The sequence below is a fragment of the Chaetodon trifascialis genome, chromosome 12 (genome assembly GCF_039877785.1).
Source record: "Chaetodon trifascialis isolate fChaTrf1 chromosome 12, fChaTrf1.hap1, whole genome shotgun sequence".
NCBI classification, from domain to species: Eukaryota; Metazoa; Chordata; class Actinopteri; order Chaetodontiformes; family Chaetodontidae; genus Chaetodon; species Chaetodon trifascialis.
In genome coordinates this window covers 23,214,212-23,233,890 of record NC_092067.1, presented here as the reverse complement: position 1 = coordinate 23,233,890, position 19,679 = coordinate 23,214,212, and the positions used below count along the sequence as shown (strand labels likewise).

Sequence of the window (19,679 nt, the reverse complement as noted above, 5' to 3'; positions counted from 1 at the left end):
CTCTCAGCCCCAAACAACCTTGATGCATTGGAGAAAATTAGTTGTAGCAGAGTGGAAATGGAAGGTTGAATATATCCGCGGATGCACATGCCGAGCAGCCTTTTGTTGCAGCACATCAGGCTGCAAGCAGCCATCCTGCCAGACCCATTTGCCCCAAAAGCGGGCTGTAAACCTGTCATCTCCAATCAGCTGGCCTGGTGGAGATCTCAACCCAAATTACAATCACAAGCTGACGGCCCCTTGCATTGTCCCTCTGCCACCTGGCATTAGCTCAGAGGGCTAACTAGCTAGTTAATTGGTGCGTGTCTGCTAATAAGCCATGCTAGCAGACAGTTTCCCCTTCAGTGCAGCCAAGAAACGCGAAGACGATGCTTGTTTGACCGTGCAGTCAATAAACACTAACGGAGAACAATCCAATGCTGATTCACGTTAATGAAATAGACATAACTGACAGTAAACTGGCTTTCCTTTTTTCCATACAAATGAAAATGCTTCAGTTTTTCAGCTGCATCACGAACTGAAATCCATTCCAGACAAAAACGATTGTTCTGCAGCACACAAACAGTTAAACACTGAGCTCACCTAACTGCCTGTAAAGTAATTTAAGCAAGTGATTTCACAATTATTTTCTTAACTGAGAGGATTTCATGATAGCATCTAATTAGTTTAAGTTTTCACTCTGTAATAGCTTAAACTAAGGTGGTCTCGCTTTTGAATTTATCCGATAATGAATCCATTGTGCTAATAAGACATGTCAGAAAATTATTATGACGAGACTCATCCGATTAGGGCGATTCACTGGAAAAGTTTCAATTTATAATCTGCTCTGATTATTATTATTATTTATTTTTTTTTTTTTTGCCATCCAAGATGCCACACTGAATATACACACATATAGTCGACAAGCAGAATTGCCCTGCATTACGAGAACCACAACATTTGACCACAGAAACATTCAGTCCTCATCTGAGTCATTGTTTCTTATAATTCAGTAAGTATTTACCTTTATGCTGCTCCCAACAGTTGACCACCGCAGCAAAATGGGATTGAAATATTATATCCTCCTAACACTAAGACAAGATGAAGTACTGGCAGGTCATTGGCCAAGACCTGAAGTCATGTGGGCGATGCATCACAACTCGTGACGTCACCTTTTGGCGTGTAACCCGAAAATACTCTCCAGTTCAGACAATCGGCACAGCCGGTCTAGTCATTTCGTCATGCTTTAACCATTGCATGGGCGAGCGTTTTCCTCTGCATGGGCAGAAGACGTGATGGGTGCCCCGGACGAGGATGGCCTTAGGGGTCGGGGGCGGGGGCGTTGGAGGTGGCAAACCATTGAAATGGGTGCCTGGATATTCTGAGTGACACGTCAGCGAGGCCATCAAGAGTAGCAGCTCAATGCTACTGTCGGCTTGCTGCTAAAATCGGCCTCTGTGCTGCCGCTCTGATTTTGTGTATTGGACCTTGCAATGTTCATATGACGTTTAAACATTACCGTTACCTTAGAGTCACACATAACCCAGTTCACCATCTACCTGCTTTGACTTCATTTCCACTCCTCAAACACAGCATCATATCACCAGTCTTTGGTCCATAGTGGAGTCATGTACAGTAACCCACAGGCTGAAATATTTCATTGGTCACACTGCCTCAATCTGGGAACTTTTTGTTGCTGCATGTAAAAACAAATGACCAAACAGCTGCGATTCTTACGCCTCTGTGCTGCCACAAGCAAACAGACTGATTACTAATCAGCTCTGAGATGAAATCATTCAGTTTCTCTGTCTAAGGATTGTGTCCCAGACATTCTCCAGCGTGCTTTTTGATTGACTGATAACACTTTGCAATTACCTTCCAGGTCAATAACGACAGTTGGAATCCTTATTCTTATCTTATTGTGCTGCTTTCATTTTTGTTTTATTAGTTTCCCGCCATCCTGATAGCCCATCAGTGTCTGTAAGACCACAGATATGTAACCACCCTGCTCCTGACTCTGAATGCAAAATACTTTGTGTGTGTGTGTGTGTGTGTGTGTGTGTGTGTGTGTGTGTGTGCGTGCTTGTGTGCGTGCTTGTGCGCTTGTGTGTGTGTGTGCGTGTGTGCGTGCGTGTGCGTGTGTGCGTGCTTGTGCGCTTGTGTGTGTGTGTGCGTGTGTTCTCTTGCACTTATGGTTAAATGTATCGAAAATTGCTGTTTCTTTTTATGTTATCTATTTTCTATTATCTTGTTCATTAACCAGCATCCACATGCCTTTTTCATTGCTGTTTGGGATGATCAAGCTATTGATCATACAATTACGATAAACATGATTGGCAGAAGCAAAATCAGTTGTAACTCCCTTTATAATTTCATGATTTTCATATGAACTGTGACCGGCGTGGTGCATGGTGGTGAAAATCACCCTTTTATATTTTAAAGGTTTTATTATTTTTCTCAAATGTAAGCCCAGTGTTTCTTCAAGTTGATCCAATTTAAGCTCATTTTGCAGAGTTTGAAAGTGTAATGTTTAAGATTAAATGGATAAATGGTTTAGTTCAGACTGTATTCAGCAAAATATTACGAGAATAATATTGTTAGAAGTTACACATCTGTGCTAGAGGAGCTAAGCCCTGAACAAAGAGGTCTAAAGATAAGACGTTAATTCATCTTAGAAATCACCTGGCATCAAACTGTGATCTCTATCTGGGTATGTTGTCCAGATAATTAATGATCCGATTGAGCCCTTGTGTTTACACCTGGTATTTTTAATGGCTTCTCTGAGATCAAATCTTTGTCCTCCAGAGCAAAACCTGCAAATGAGTAGTTTGAGGTGGTGACAGATCAGCTCCAGACTCACTTAAAAAATCATAGTGTTTTGTGAGTTGCTGAGTTTGGGGTAACTTTATGAACTTTGTGAAGTGTTGTCTATGAAAAATTTGTAAATCATTTGTCCCCTCTTGTGAATTCTGCACATGTAATACATCATCCATCCATCCATCCATCCATCCATCCATCCATTTTCTATATCGCCTATACCACCTATTTCGGGGTTGCGGGGGGGCTGGAGCCTATCCCAGCTGTCAACGGGCGAGAGGCGGGGTACACCCTGGACACCCTGGACCGGTCACCAGTCAATCGCAGGGCAACACACAAGACAAACAACCATTCACACTCACACTCACACCTAGGGGCAATTTTTAGAGTCACCAATTCACCTAATGAGCATGTTTTTGGTCTGTGGGAGGAAGCCGGAGTACCCGGTGAGAACCCATGCATGCACGGGAAGAACATGCAAACTTCGCACAGAAAAGCCCCACCCGGGGATCGAACCGGCAACCTTTTTGCTGTGAGGCATGCGCACTACCTGCCCATGTAATACATCAAATTATTACTTTTTTTTGCATAAAATATTAAAAACATTGAGTCGGTTTGTCCTGATGTGGAGGTTCCTTTGGGACTAGATAGATTATGTGCCTTGTTAACAGCAAGGTGTTTCCATCTGCCTCAGATCTGAACACAGTGTGAGCCAGATTAGCTCCAGTGTGGTCAGACACTGCACTTACACCTGGCACTGCCATGAAGAATACATAAACTAAAGCTTTAACAATATACTGTGTCTGTGTACAACATCAGTACATTAGTGTTTAAAGTTTGGGAATATAAAGAAAACTGTAGAGATCCCAAAGCAATGTTGCAGAAGGGTCACACATTGAAAAACTGTAATGATGGTCTTGGGCTGAAGCGATCTGTCCAAGAAAAGGAGGTCACGTTGTGTTTTAACTGTTCCCTGAAACCTCGCACAGCCAAATCTCTATCATGCACACTAATGAGAAAATTGTGCCTGACCCCTCATGTTAAAGTCTACTCAGTTTGGAATATTAAAAGATCTGGTAAAATTAGTCACTGGGTGTTTTGTATGCATGAATAATTTTCTATGACTTCTTCAAAAAACTACCGGCTGCTTTTGTGTTGTAATAAATTAACATGGAGACACAGAAAGCGGCTTCTCTTTGCAGACCTTTACGCCCTTGCTCGTGGGCTTTTTAGCCGTGTTTGGCACTTTTAAAGCCAGAGCTTGAATGATAGCCCCTTGGCAATCTCTCTAAGAAACAAATAGTGAGTAGAGTAGGGAGAGAAAAATATATATGAAATGTTGTTTTACTAAAATGCCAAAACCACATCAGTAGCTTGACTGTAACCTCTGATAACCAACATCTTACTCTAACATTGAATCATTTAGTGGTTTAAGGTGCTGTAGTTGCACAGTTGGAGCACAGTTTGAAGCCTCACTGTAACTTTGAGTCTGACCCTTATGACTTCACTATATGTTAGCACCGTCTGCTGTCCTGTGGCTTTGGTGTCAGTGACAATAAATCATTTTCTCATGATGCTGTAAGTAAAAAAAAAACGCTAATATTTCTGCACTATGCCTCAAATCAGTATAATATCATAGAAACAGCCTCCATGTGTTCCTGCTTCATGTTCCTTTAGTTGTAGTGAGTTACTTGGCACCCACTCCTGTGGCCTCTCAGGTTCAAGCTATTATCTTTCCATATAGGCTTAATACACTATCCACCTGAACCTTGACCTTTGCAGAAAGGATGAAAAGCTCAAGTGCTGTAATAATCTCAGCGAGATATATCCAGCACTTAAAAAAAAAGTTGTTTTAACAAGGCATTCTTCTGAAAGCCAGTGCGAAGGCTTGAGAGAAAGAAGGGCAGTGAGGGCACTTTAATCTTAAATGTATCATTTCCTCTTGTACAACACATTATTCTTGTTTAACTTCAGATTTCTGAAGTGTGGCTGAATAGAGCAGTCCACACATGGATCCGCCACCCTATCTGCATCCAGACACACAAGGCATTAAGCTCTATTAAAAACTGAGCATGAGTTCTCTTTTCAGATGTGATATGGCTTCACAATAAAGTGGGACAATTCACCGAGCACGCAAGGTATTGTTCAGTGGATCCCAGATTACCTTCAGGCAGTGACTCTAATTTCATTCACAGCCCAAGCCTTTTTTTCATGACTGCATTTTCAAAGACGGGACGCAGAAATCAAGCGGCGAGTTTCCAAACAACAGATAATATCAGCAGGAAGAACAAAGACAAACACATCGCACAAGTGCCGAGCCCAAAATAAAATCACTCTCCCCATGAGCAGCATCCGCCTTAGCTCGTGTGCCCACAGCGCCGTCTGAACTCGCTAATCACACCCCACCTCAACGAGCCGTACGCCTATTAAATCCTGCATCAAAGCAGATTGCTAGTATGAATGTCTTTAACATGGCAGGCAGTCAGACAGAGCAAAGCAAGATGTTTTCCATGATCAGACCTGTTGTGTGGTTTGGATTTACTGTGCATTCCCGATTTCCTTAAGAAGGTTCTGAGGGCTTCAAAGACTGTAGGTGGACTCAAAGGGGAAATGTATGTAGTCAGTCATGTTTCTGGTCCCACTTGGTGAACAGTTTGTGTTTGTACATTGCTTGCTGCATTGTTCAAGAGCAATAACCGTCACCTTTTAACGGATTTTAGCAGGTGAAAGCGTCACTCAGTGCTGGCTGAAAGTGAGAAGCTCCTAGCTGAGTGTTGTGCACACTGCTCCATGCAAATAAGACAGACAGAGGAGAGGTAACAGATTCGTCACTGCCGGAGCTTAGCGAATCCGTGTATTTTTCCAGCCTGCTTGTCAGAATAGAGTCGATCAATGGCGTGACCAAATACTTTTTTCACATTTGCACACTCCAAGTTTTCTCTCGCATATAGAGCGACATGCTCGCGGTGTAGAGCCCAGCTGTGGTAAATGATTGCACGGTGCATCACCAGCAAGCTGCCGTGGATGAGCACAGTGACGTAGCATAAAGAAAAAATGGACCGGAATTTGATCGGGTTTATTTTAGCCAATACAGATCCATTAATAAAATATTGAACCAGTTGGCTAGTATGATAAGACAAAGTGTGAAGAAAGCCACTTCATTACCTGAAGTAATGAACTCAGGATGTGCTGTGATTTACTATATACTGCACTAAAGTCTGATTACACTCACTTGGTCCTATATAAGATAACATAGATGACACATAGATTTAAATAGATATCACCAGGTGACTATGATCCCATACAAGCACTGAGTAAGTGCACTGAGCACATCAATGATTGGATGTTCCTCCACCCAAAGAAGAACCATTTAAAGTCAGTGCCCGCCTCCAGTCGCTATCATTAAACACATCACACAAGATAAAACATCCTCGCGTAGTCTTGAACCTAAATTTTAACATCCACATTAAGACATAAGTCAGCATACAGTTTCTTAAAGACTTCATGAACTACAGTCTCAGTAGTGTTTAGAAAAACATGTCCGTGTGTTTTATCTTCAGTAGGATCAGCTCCTGTGATGCTGTCTTTATAGATCTCTGTCAAAAATCAATGAGGCAGCTACAGCTGACTCAGAGTCCTCACTAAGACCAGGTGAGTTCTCAGATCTCAGATTCTGACACTGTTTACATTTGGTTGTCCAGGAATTGATTTTCAAATGCTAAAATGCTGCTGTTGGTTTGTAAAGCACTGAAGCCTGTTTCAGATCTGCTGCTCTGTGACGAATGGCTCAGACCTCTCAGAAGGTCAGCGATGGGTCAGCTGCCTGTCATCAGAGTCAAAACTAAACACGGAGAAGCATTTAGGACAGTTTAGACTATTTCATCTCACAGTGCAGTGTAGCCGCAGTCATTTTTTCTTCTACTTGCTGATTTGTCTCTTGGGGTATTTTTATCTTCTATTTTGTTTAGCTTTACTCTTATAAAACCACATGTCTGTTCTGTTCAGCCTTACATCCTCCCGTTAACAGACACAGCCTCCCTCTTTTATTCGTTCAACCACCTCCCTGAAAAGGTCGGCGTGCTGATATTTGAGCATATCCAAAAACCTGCTGATGTCCATGTCTTTCATAAGTTTAAACGTAGGTGTGTTTCTCCTTCAAAAGAGAGTTGTGGGCTTTTCTTTCGTGCATGTATCTCTACCCCAGGCTTGCAAACTGTTGCCGATGCAATGCACAGAGCTGACTGTAAACACTGTGTGTCACAAACTGCAGTAAAAACTCCAACTGAGACTCATTATATTTGTCCAATGACTGCTCCTAAAACCCAAATAACTACGTGTCTTCATTCAGAATAAGACCTCATAGACTGTAATAGTGGTATGTTGATGTGCTTGTAGATGTACTCAGGTTTAAATGTAATCATGTACAAACTCCCACAAACAGCAGCATTTGTGCATACAACTTCAGTACTTTTGAGATAGTAAGTTAAACATGGCTGATTAGTTAATACTTTCTAACTGTGAAGTCAGTTTCTGCTTCGTCCTTTGTCTCATGCGTTTTGGGCTGAAAACTTCCACTGCCCATCCCAGAGCATGGTGTTTGGAGGCAGTTGAGGCTGGTGCGAAGCCCGCCAGGCACCGCAGACATAAATTTGTCTGCTTATCTCTTAACTTTGATTAATACTGTCCCTGAATTTGGGTTGGGCCTATTTTATAATCCAGAGGTCAAGTGAGCAACAAGTTCTGCAGAACTTCGTCAGTTCCCTGCGACAGATTTAAGAGTTCTTCACCATCTTTTTCGCACACAGGCGTCACCATCCACACACAAGCACAACACACATCATCATTTTCTCTACATGTAGACATTAAAGGACATTCTTGCTTGTGCTGAAGTAAGCTCTAAAAAGAGTAAATATGCAGCCTGTGTGCTGGTATTTTACCAAGAAAAATGTATTCATGTTTTCTTGCATTGAGTAGATGCTGCTTTCATTTTTTTTCTTTTAATGATATGTTGAAAAAAAGTGTTGCTTTTGGCGATAAAGTGCTCAAAAGTAAGTGACAGCCTGTGCCCTTTTCAGTGTCCGTTTCAAAGCTAGGTTGGCAGCAGTAGGTAAATGTTTGACAAAACTTTAACTGCAAAATCCAGAATCCTGTCACATCGTGTTTGCCAGCCTGCCTGGTCTGTGATGCTTTACATGAAAGGAAACTAAAGGAAGGAAAGAAGCAAAGAAAAAAGTGTAGCTTTCTCTGGATGCAGTATTTCCTGGCGACTGATAAGATGACAGCTTGTATTTAAATGTTCTTTGGGCAAGTGTCCATATCCCAGTGCCACAATGTCATTTTGCTAATTGTGTGATCATAGTGGTTCTCAATTGCTGCTGTGCTAAGAGTGATATGCTTTCATTGAGAAATGCTATCAAATAAAATCAAATGTGGCCATTTCATGCAGCTGTGAATCAAAAGGGAAAAAAGTGAAGGCAAAGCTGACTTTTACTTTAAAGCAGGCCATGGCGTAGAGTCTACAGCTGTTTTATCTGACCAAAACCAACCTGTCAGCAGCATCCAGGCTGGTCAGTCTTTTGCTGCATCTTGTCTAATTGCATACGTGATGTGGAGCAACACATCCAGTCATTGTGCCTCTGACTGACAGCTGAGCTCTGACTGTCACATTTTAGGATGGCAAAAAAAAAGAAAAGAAAAGGACAGGAGCAGCAAATGACGATAAAGAAACAGCTTGTCGACAAATACGAGAAGTTTATTCTGCTCGAAATGACAGCTGCACTGCTTTAATTAGTCGACACTGAAAATACAATTTGTCAGAATAAAGGATGCTCACTGAAGTGGTAAAGGGAGGAGGAAAGAAATGACAGAAGGAGGCTAGCGTACAGCTTCAGTGTGGCCCTGCACAGTGGGCAGCTTTTTCTTATTTGTTGAAACTAAACTGTTTTGTTTTTATGAGAGATGGATCTGACTCATCAAGAGTATTCACTCTAATCATTATTGTGGTTATCTGTGCTGTAATAAGCAGATTAAATTGGGTACACAGTTGAGTTCTGTTATTCAATTGTGCACCAACATGACTGTGTGCACATGTGATTGGATGCAGCTAAAATACAAAATAAAAGTTATGCAGCTTAGATCCAACTATACTCAACAAACTTTGCAATTTGTAGACTGATGACTACGTGCATCACTGTCCTGATGTCCCTCCTTATTGATATTTTGGCAGAAAATTAAGGACAACACACACCAGTGCGTGATGTCTGTCAAAACATACACATCCATTATTTTCCGTGGAAACCCACCCTGGCAGCAGCATCTTGATTGATTCCTGTCCATCTGCAATGACGTCTGTCAGCTTTCAAGAAAAGCAGCAATTTTATCCCATTCACTCTCTGATTTGGTCCATCCCATCCAGTCTGGGCTGCAGGCATCATTTGTCACATGTCAAATGCTGGAGTTAAACTTAGAAGATAAGATAAGAAGTAGATAATAGAATCAAGTGGTGATGAGATTTAAGATATGCTCATTTAGAAAGTTTAGTTATTTTTAAAATCTCAGTCTACGTGAATGTTCAGTCCAGTTGTAAAATGCATAATTAATAATTGAGTGGTAGTTTAATGACGCTGTTCATCTTTAATGAAACTTCATTTTTTAAAGGCAGGAAAGAAACATATTTATGATGTAAACAACCTCATGGTGCATGCGCTGATGCCTCTGACAGCAAAATTACTCAATCAAAAGCCTCCATCGACGCAGTGGCAACATCGCTCTCTCACTCTAAGCATTGAAACTGACCTAAGAGTTGACACTTTTGTGATATTCGGAGTTAATTCACATGTTCGGGAATTCTGGCATTAGGACACGAATTTAAAAGATGGTCAGCTGTAGAAAAAGCCGATCTGACGGACGGCTGTTTAGCTGGCATTTTGGAAACCCCCCTGCAAGATTTGAGAGTTGAATAATGAGTCTCCGGGATCATGTTATGAAAGCTAATGTCAACCAGCTCATTAATATTTGACTTTGCTGCATTTTTACAGCGTTTACTTAATGTTCCCCCTCGGCCAGTTCAGGGAGAAAGCTGAACTGACAGCAAGATAATGAGGGCCAAGCTGCAGCGTGAAACTGTAGTATATGAGAAGTTGGTTCAGACTGTTTATTGGAGAGTGTAGATTCTGTGCTGTGTGTGTGTGTTGCACACTTCATAATTGCTGTCATTGTTTATTAGGCTATTTGTCCTTTTTCTATACTCTATGGATGGACTTGTCTGATTTCTAATGAAATCTATATGGGATTGACGTCAGGAGAGCAGAGATGCTGCAGATAGTCCGTCACAGGCTGGAAACTCACCTGTTCAGACTGCATCTGAGCGCTTTCTCTATCTGTTTCTGAAATGAAGCACTTTTCTGATGAAGTTTCTGTGCTTGCATGATTTTTTGCAGATTTTGGGTTGTATCTTCATGGCTAAATGCACTTACTGTAGTGGATCAAAGCATCAGCTCAGGGAACAGGCAGTGAAGGCATACTCCTCCTCTCCATCAACAAGAGCCACAAAAACTTTCTCCTTGCCCTTGTCTAAGCCATTTCTTCTCCAAAAGTTGTACTGGAGCCGCTCAGTGACCACAGCAGATGTACCGGGCTGTCAAGGTTACAACGTGAGCGAGTGTGTCAAAGTGAAGCATGACATTGCGGAGGAAGAGTATGCCCACTGTGCCATCTCAGAGGGAATGTGGCCGAGTGCCCTTATGAACAACTCAGCACATGCCTCTGTGTGCACTTCATGGTATCCGTTCATGCTAATCCATTAATTATTATTCGTCATTAATCAGATGTAATCTCAAACCCAGCTTTCTCTTATCCTTATATATATATATATATATATATATATATATATATATATATATATATAGAACAAAGAGGAACAGGCTGATAAAATCCTAAACAAACTGCTGTCTGTCTCAGCTGAGCTGGTTGAATCAACATCAGAACTTATTCAGTCAAAACAATTAAAGATGTCATGTACTAGTTTTATGCGGGCATGCAGACGCTTGTTGTGATGTGTTGTTTTGATGTGAGCTTATTAATTTGGCCAGTCGAGTTTACACGGTGGAGGTTTTAAAGGGAAGTTGTGTGAACCGTGTGTGCATTAAACCTCCAATGTGTTTGTGTCTCGTTAATCTGTACAGCATATGCTGTCACTCCATTTAGGCCAGAGGTAGCAGAGGCACAGTGTTCTTCCCCTATAGGGTTATAAAAGGAAGCAAGCGAGTCCTATCAGTCCAAAGCAGTGCTCTGTAGAGGGAGCCAGCTTAGATATTCTTTCTGAGGATCAATCTATAAGGCTTTGATGCACGAATTTAATAGTCAAAACATGCATACGCTTGTATGCGCACGAATGTACAAACATGCTCAAAGGATTTGAATACAAACAGACGGAGCAACATATCCGTGCAGAGACACTTTAAAGGAAACTCGTGCATTTTGAAGCTGGCCTGTATCAGTCACAGCAACACGGACTGGCTCCACTGTAATGTGGGAAGTCACGGGGAGGAGCACTTGCTCATGAGTAAGACACTGATTCTCAGATTGTCCTTGTGGGCGAATTGCTTGATGACCATCACTGGCTGTGGTTGGCAACTGCTCTGCATGAGTATTTGTACTGTAAATCCTACTTACACCATCATTCCCTTTGCAGGCAGGAACCATTTCAAATAGTCTCTCCTTTACTTTCCTTGTGAAAAGTTTTATATTTTCTCAGAAACCCTGGAATGAATGTACAGTTTTAAAAATAACTGTAGTTGGTGATATAATGGAAGTGGAAGGAAGTGCAGTGAGAGCCCTTTGAGAATAAGAGGAGTTCAGTTTTGTCCACAGCTGTACGTACAGCTGAGTCCATCCTTGCAGAGTCAGTTGACTTAACATTTGACTCGCATGGATGAGACTCTCAGACAAGATGAAAAACAAACTGCGTTCACCACTAATGCACTTTTAGTTCTGGTCTCTGCGAGGCTGGACTGTCTCATCAAGGGTGGAACTGCAGCTTGAGCCAACTCGCCTTCGGTCCACTGATCTAAACAGTTAACAGTTGTAGAGAGTAGCTGTTCAGATTTGGTTCTCTAAGAACTTAAAGAACATATGTTCATTTTTTGGTTTCAGAGCTTTGTGTGTATTTAAAAGGGGAAGGTCTGCCCTAAGGAATTCTTCGTCACACTCTACAGTTTTCAGTGTCAAAACAGACTTTTACTTTAAAAAGCGGCGGCCCAATCTGTTGACATGCACATCCTAAAAATATTTAGGAGTTAAGATATGAATCTGAAGATCACTGCTTATAATTCTTGTACAGTATGTGATTGATTTTGCCAGTGGCATTCAGTCTTTGATGGACAAATTTCAATCCAACCTTCCCAGAATGGGACATTTTGATGGCGCAGTGAACTGAAAAGATTTTAAGGGAAAGAACCCCAAAACCTTGAAGCTCATGGGAGATTTTGTTTAAACCCGCTGTGTGAATTGCTGCTGTGCCTTGTTACTCTAACAGTGCAGAACATTGAGACGTCAGGTACGTATTTAGGCAGGCTGAGGCAGGAAAAAAGGAAGATAAAGAAAGATGCAGCAGGACAAGAAAGCAGTGAGACGTCATTTGATTATTTGACATTTAGTCAGTTTTCCACCATTGGAGGACAAGCTTGATTCATAATGGTCAGATGCATGTCTTCGCCGGTCGCACAGCCCTCATTAAACATCCCATCTAAAACTTCAAGGCAAGGACACCTGCTTATGTAAGTGTCTTGATAATGGACAGGAGTGAAGCCCATCAGTCCACCATTGACAGATCAAATGAGTGTCGTTACTCACCAGGTTTGCGTTGGGTGTTCTCAGGGCATATAGGACACCAGAGCGACGTGGTCTCACGCAGGCACAGTTCAGTTCATCAGCCTTTGGACTTCCCTTCAGGTTGATAGCCAGCCCATGCTAAGATAAGAAAGTATGAAAAGAGGATAAGGAGTTTTCATCGGTTTTGGGTGCATCCATATACTTCTTATGTAATTGTACTTTTGAATGTTGATTCTTCAAAATGATGTCAAATACAATCACTTTAAAGCTGTGTTGAAGTGTGCATTATCAATACACATGTTGTTTTTCTCAGTATGGTCTGTGTTTGTGCGCTGGATCGATGCGTTTCGAAGCAAACCGAGCCTCTCCAACTGCCGGCTTTCAATTGCAGTAGATCACCCCATCAGTCACGCTGCTCATAGTGTGTGCAAGCAATAATAATAAGAAGGTGCCTGACCAAAGAGGGATCCCAGAAGTCTCCTAGGTTTTTTCTTCCAGGTCATGTGACCTGTGGCTGGCAGCCCTCCAGCAGAATGGGGAGACTGGACGTGGAGTCGAGACACCTGAACAGATCACAGGTTAACATGACAGGGTCTTTTCTAAAGGTAGAAGCTGAATCATGGGGATCAAAGGGATAAAATGTGACACGTTGGTGTAAGAGATGCTGAATTTTGGCCACTGTTCTTTAGATACACAGCCACCCGACTTAAAGTTATGATTAATGTTTTATCAAATAATTGCCTACTTACACACCCACCAGACACATTAGCATTTATTTGGAGTTGGGTTTGGAGCCATCTGACACATCTAACACTTCCTCTCCTCTGAGCTGTCTTTTTGATCCCCACTGACTCTTGAGGAAACATATCTCAGTGTTTATCTTGCAAGATGCTCTGTTTGATTCACTAGTCACTAGTTTTTCTCCTGTTTGGTGCTGAGCAGGCAGTGGGTTCATCCAACTCTTTTTTTTAGAAATGACCTTCATATATCACTAAATTGTTTTCCCAGGTGTATTGTGGTAATCCCTGCTTGGTTAAGGTTCAGGAAATATCAGGATTTTAGTTAAATCTTAGTGTTTCAGGTCATGCAGACTTTTTTTGTTCAGCTGGACCCTTTCCTGAACCTTGTAGTGCCTACACAGAAAACACATCGATGCTGCAAATTATTTGTATATTAGATGTTTTCTAGCAGACAGACGGGGTTTGATTTATCAGGAAACAGCTGCTTACAGGCGTTTGATAAGACGCAGCCGTGTTCAGGATGTCAGTTAAATATTGGTTATTTCAGCATTATGACTGATCACTTTACATTGCACTTGATTCAATTAATAATAATTAATTCAATTAATTTGTGAAAGCATATAAAAGCACTAAAGCTGTAGCTCCCTTCCAGTTGCCATTGAACAATGTCGATGGTCCGGGTGGTTCTTAATTTATATCCTATATCCTTTATATCCTGGTGGGCACAGCAATTCTTTCATTGCATGAATCTATTATTGTTAATTCTGTTTCAAAACAAATCAAATGAACCTCTGTGAAATCAGCCAAGAACTGATGGAAAAAACTCAAATTTAATCAAAACTATACACTATCTGTCAGAACTGATACTCATTACTGCTGCAGAACTACAATTTAACTGCTTTAGAGACACATTTTAGAGAATGTGGGCTGAAGATTTCCTAACTGGAAACACAACAACAAAACTAAACTTTTCTCTTCTTAACAACAATTACATCAACTCTCACTTCCATGAATAATTTTTCCATTGCAGTACTGTTGTATTTAACTTGAGGAAAGGATTTGAGAACTGTTCCACCGGTGAAAGCTCAGTTAGAAAGTCGCATAAAATGCAAAAACATAAGCAGAATGCACACTAAACAAAAATCTAATCACATTTTTGCTCCCATTTTTCATGAGCTGGTTTAACTTTTTCAGTGCACACAAAAGTTTTGTTTCTCTCAAATGTTGTGGCCTTTCTTTGTGACCTGCCCACGGCACACCTGTGTGCTAATCATGCTGTTTATCATCTTAATGTGCCACACGTGTCGGGTGGATGGCTTATCTTGGCAAAGGAGAAGCGCTCACTAATACGGATTCAAGCAGATTTGGAACAAAATTCAAGAGAAAAGAATTTGATTTTTCACTCACAAAATATAACCAATTACTTCAGATATCTTCTTTCAGAATGTGTGTATATATCAACCAAACCTTTCTAGCTTTAATGACAATAATGATAATAATTCAGCCCAAAAAGCATCTGCTAAATTGATGACGCTGGATGAGATTTTGTAATATCACTGTAATGGAAACAATTGCACTTTAATGTGTTTGTTACGGCCATATGATTCATAACAATTTAGATGCTTTCTGAGTCACTGGAAATTCTAATTAGCCTGTGGAAACCTGTGGCTGACGCTCACTTAACCTCAAAATAGCAGATAAATGTACTTGATGATTCAGAGGGGCTGTGTTACGTTTAAATTTGTGAAGAGCATGAAAGTGATCCGTGGAAACTACAACTGGCGGAAGGATTGTGATACAGGTTGTATGTATTTTGGAAAAAGTGTAATCTTCCGATGCGGGGGTAAACAATGCGCATTGTGTATCTTCAGATGAATCGTGTAGTTTGACCACTTACTTTGCTGCGCCTGGCCAGCAGAAGCGTAGTAAATAAACTGTGGGAGTGGATTCAGCAGATCTGTGAGAGGACAGAAAACACTGCTTTAAAGGCAATAATGATATGTGAAAGCACACCACGTTCTCCTGCACTGTTACCACAAGTTAGTACGTGAAGTGAAAGCACAAAGAGCTCATGTGTAAGCAAATTTCCTGGCCGATTCATCAGTTATGTCTTACACTGTGCAGTTGAGTTGTTGACAGAGAGACAGCGCTCCGGCCGAGGAGACGAGAGGAATTCCTGTGAATGAGATGAACGTGTTAATGTTAGTGACGGAGAGATTTCAGGTTTGTGCAGTCACACCTCCCTCCATCGCCACCCGCCCAGCGCCCTCTGAGTACTGTGGGCACGTGGCCTCAGTCATTCCCAGCCACACCCAGCTGTACAGTACACACACACACACACACACACACACACACACACACACACACACACACACACACACACACACACACACACACACACACACACACACTCTCACTCACTCAGAGAGGGTCTGAGTTGCTCCTTTAGAAGGGGATGACTGCCCTCTATTGGTCCTTCACGCAACAAACAGCCCCCAGTTAGAAAGAACTGTGTTATGACTCAGTGTTACAGGATAAATGCTTCTGCCACTGTTATATTCTCATTGGTTATAATGGTGAAGTGCAACGGTGGCTTAACCCGTGAAGAGTAAGGCTGAAATAATGAAACAGTTTGTCGAAGGACAGAAATTGGCGACTGTGCCTTTTATTGCCCAAGTGTGTGTACACATACGAGGATTTTGATTCTGTTTTTTCATTGCTCTTAATGTTACACACAGAAATAGACATACAGCTAGGAACAAAGACAACACAGCTGAAGCAGATGTAGAAATAAACATCCAGCTATTATTTAGGTGACAAGTACGTATGACCAGCAACATGCATTTGCCATATACAGATCAAATGTTTCTGTAAATTGTAAATAAATGCAAATATTGCAAAGTACTGGGTATTGAATAGATGTACGTGAAGTTGCTGGTTAATTAAATCATTTTTTCAGAAGAAATGCCAACAATTCCCTCGTGCCAGCTTCTTAATTGTGAGGATTTGCTGCATTTTTTTCGTGTGTGTGTTATTGATTAGGAAACTGAAATATATTTAAGCTTTGAATCATGAGGTGAGGAAAGTGAGCAGTTCAACTACATTTTTTAAAGGCTTCTAAATAATAGTGTTTTTATACACAAACATTGACCATCCACAGAAAATCACAGATAAATGATGCACTGATGCTGAATCTAGCTTGTATGACAAAGCTTACATGTCTGAAGTCTACATCCTTTTTGAGTTTTAACACAGCAGAAGTAATTTGCTAAATACTTGAAGCATTACTGTGGAAAAAAACGGCTAAATAAAATAATGTAGAAAAGTACTGGATGTGCTTCTCAGGATTAAGTATTGAATTAATATATGCAAGTCTCTTGAGGGCCTTTTAATAGTTTTAGAATAGCTATAATGTGCGTATATCATAGAGCATGAGCAAAAGACAGAAAGGGAGCAAGAGAGAGTGCATAACCTCACATAATCTGCAGTTACACACACACACACACACACACACACACACACACACACACACACACACACACACAGGCCCACTAATCTTATCCTCAGAAGCGGGGTGGCGATCTGATCTTCCTTTAGCTTTAGCGCTGCACCGAGGGCTGGGTGGGGGTGTGCAGGTCCCCAGAGGTGAAACTCTATTAGCACGCAGCATGAAAGTCAATGAAAAGGACCCCCGTGTGCTCCAGTCCCCTGACGATATTAATGTTTAATGATATCTAAAAAGGCTAATGCTCATCCCCCCTTTCACTTTTTCTTTTATCCTCTCATTAAATATCCTCACAATATCATCACCTCCTCAGATTAGAGCACTGACCCCATCGACTGAAGGACTCGCCCTTCACTGGGGGTAAACTCATCTCTCTCTGTCTTTCTCCCTCTCTCTCACACACACACACACACACACACACACACACACACACACACACACACACACACACACACACACGCACACACACACACACAAAGATTAATTTGCTGAAGCATTTAGGATGTGTTCGAGGGGAGGCAGCAGAGGACCGTGTATTGGAACATAGATATGTGAAATCAAACCTTGTGTTCACACAGAATTATCTTTATAGTTCAGACCATATATACAAATGCACACCTCTGTCTCTGCACATGTTTAGTATGGCATCGCTGTGTCTTGTGTCTGCTAGAGGATTAATTTAAAATAATAATGGGCCCGTGGGACTCCACTCCCAGGCACCAGTGCCAGCAGTGAGTGCTCAAATCTGTGACTGAGGAGGAAATCGTACACCGTCTTGGATCTCAGTGAGGCCTGTTCACTCCAGGTTAAGGAATCAGACTGGCTCACACAAACAGCAAAGACTGACCAATCACTATTTCACCATCATGTCCAATATTTGTTCAAAAACCTCCAACATCAATATCAAACTAAACATTTTGTGCCGTTCATGTGTGTGAAGACGCACCAAGACAAAGACACTAAGGTGGATGAGCTTGGACACACATGCTGGTTGAGCAGCTGTCACAGGAAGGCACCAAACGCCTGTGCATAACATGGACTTATTTATCATTATTTTCAGCAGACGTTCTGTCAAACGGTGTTCTCGAGTTGGGAGTCCACATTCATTTGCTGCAGTAAGCTAACGTTGAAGTGTAAAAAGCTGCTGTTGATGCCACAGCAACTTAACATGACCGGATGCACTGACACCAAAGTGTGTTTCCGTGAGCTGGTCCAGAGAATTTACTGTACTGTCAGGAACAGCACAGCAACACTTTCCTTGTTGTGTTGACTCTTTACTGCAGAACTGTAGCTGAAGCTCTGAACATGAGGTAAAAACGCTGACCTCATCCTCATCCTCAGTTTGTGGTTATCCAACATCAGCAATGGATGGCCAGTGCGTGATTGCAGCCCTCTCTGTATACTTAGCATAGACTGTATAAATCATTGTTCACTTAGCTCATTAAAATCCTTAGAATGGCACCTGCTCCTTGTCCCTTATTTAAAACTAGTTAATCTACTTCAAATCCTTTTAAATTGTACTGCTATTTCCACTTACCATATGTTGTTATTTACTGTATCTTACCTGTTAAATTAAGAGTTAGAGTGATGGAATTGATGTCTTTGGACCGTTTACTGGTTTAGGGTTCAGATCAGGTTCATAGTTGTAGATTTGGGTGTTTGGTAGGTGGTGAAAGTTACTACACCAGTTACTTGTACCTGGTGTCTGTGCCCTTATTCTCAAGCTTCAGATAGCCGAGGGTTAGGTGAGGGTAATTTTGTGCATGGATTAGAACTGACCTGAAAATCCCAGAATCTATGTAATTATGTTTAATTTCCAAAGTTTGACTGTTGGAGATGGCCCCTGCTTCAATTTTCAGTGTTGTAGGCTTCAAGTTTCTGCATCAAACTTGTGCAAGTTGAACCAGGATTGGCTTCCAGACTAGTTGGGACTACACTAATAATGCTTTAAAACAGGATTTTCAATGAACAGAGAAACTTTCCACTTCCAGCAGATGAATGTGAAAACAGCTTTTTAGTGTGAAACTCTGCACACACGTCATTCTGCACAGTGAAGCTCAAATTTCCAGCTGTAGGAACAAGAAGAAAAACACAGCAGAGGGGGACCTTAAAATGATGCCAACACACTAGAGCACCACGAAGCAGACATTTAAAACACAGATGTACTCTCTCACTCCCACATGCACTCACAGGAAAACAACCACAGATGCACCAGTGAGCACACACACACTCGCAGTGCGAGCAGGCTAAAAGTCAGAGGAAATGCTTATGCCTGCAAACACACTCAAGAGGGGCTGCGTAGCACTTAAGTGGTCACTTTCACACACAAAGGCCAATCACAGGAGCTTAGCTGGCCCCATCAAGCTTTTTAGCAAATGCTGCCGCGCTGAAATTGCTTTAGTTAACCCTGTGCGCTACTGACGGGACTGCAGCCCCATCACTCACGTCTGCGCTGTGGCTTTGCTTTGAAGTCTTTCAGAGGGAGAGCGTTCATTGTGCGCGAGACGACGAGGCCTTGTCATTCGTGAGGAGGGATTAGTCATGCTGTGTTTATTGGAGAGTGTGCATCAGCTTTCTTGACTGCTGCGTTTTAGGGATTTTTGCTTCAGAGGTGTTTCTGAACACTGACAGCGTAAAGGAATGACATATGAAAACTCAGCATCAAGCTAACTCTACCACTATTACACAATTGTAAAGTTGCATTATGCCTTTATAGAGAATTCAAGTTTGACCATCTTAGGATGTGCGCTTGCTGCGTCACATAGTCGCGTGAATGTTCCTTACTTAAGGTGTCTTTAGGGAGCTGC

The 19,679-nt window shown here is 41.7% G+C and overlaps 1 protein-coding gene across 7 annotated transcripts in view; it reads right to left on the bottom strand.

The window, feature by feature from the left end:
* pcbp3 (poly(rC) binding protein 3) overlaps positions 1–19,679 on the bottom strand; it is a 61,731-nt gene that overhangs the window by 24,252 nt on the left and 17,800 nt on the right. For 5 of the 7 annotated variants that reach the window (XR_011602938.1, XR_011602937.1, XM_070975753.1 and 2 more), the window contains exons 2-5: positions 15,483–15,543; positions 15,265–15,324; positions 13,085–13,190; positions 12,649–12,765 (exon numbers count right to left, since the gene is read on the bottom strand). The gene's annotated coding sequence lies outside the window, so the exon portion shown is untranslated. The remainder of the gene's footprint in view (positions 1–12,648; positions 12,766–13,084; positions 13,191–15,264; positions 15,325–15,482; positions 15,544–19,679) is intronic. The other 2 variants (XM_070975757.1, XM_070975754.1) reach the window with 1 other exon arrangement.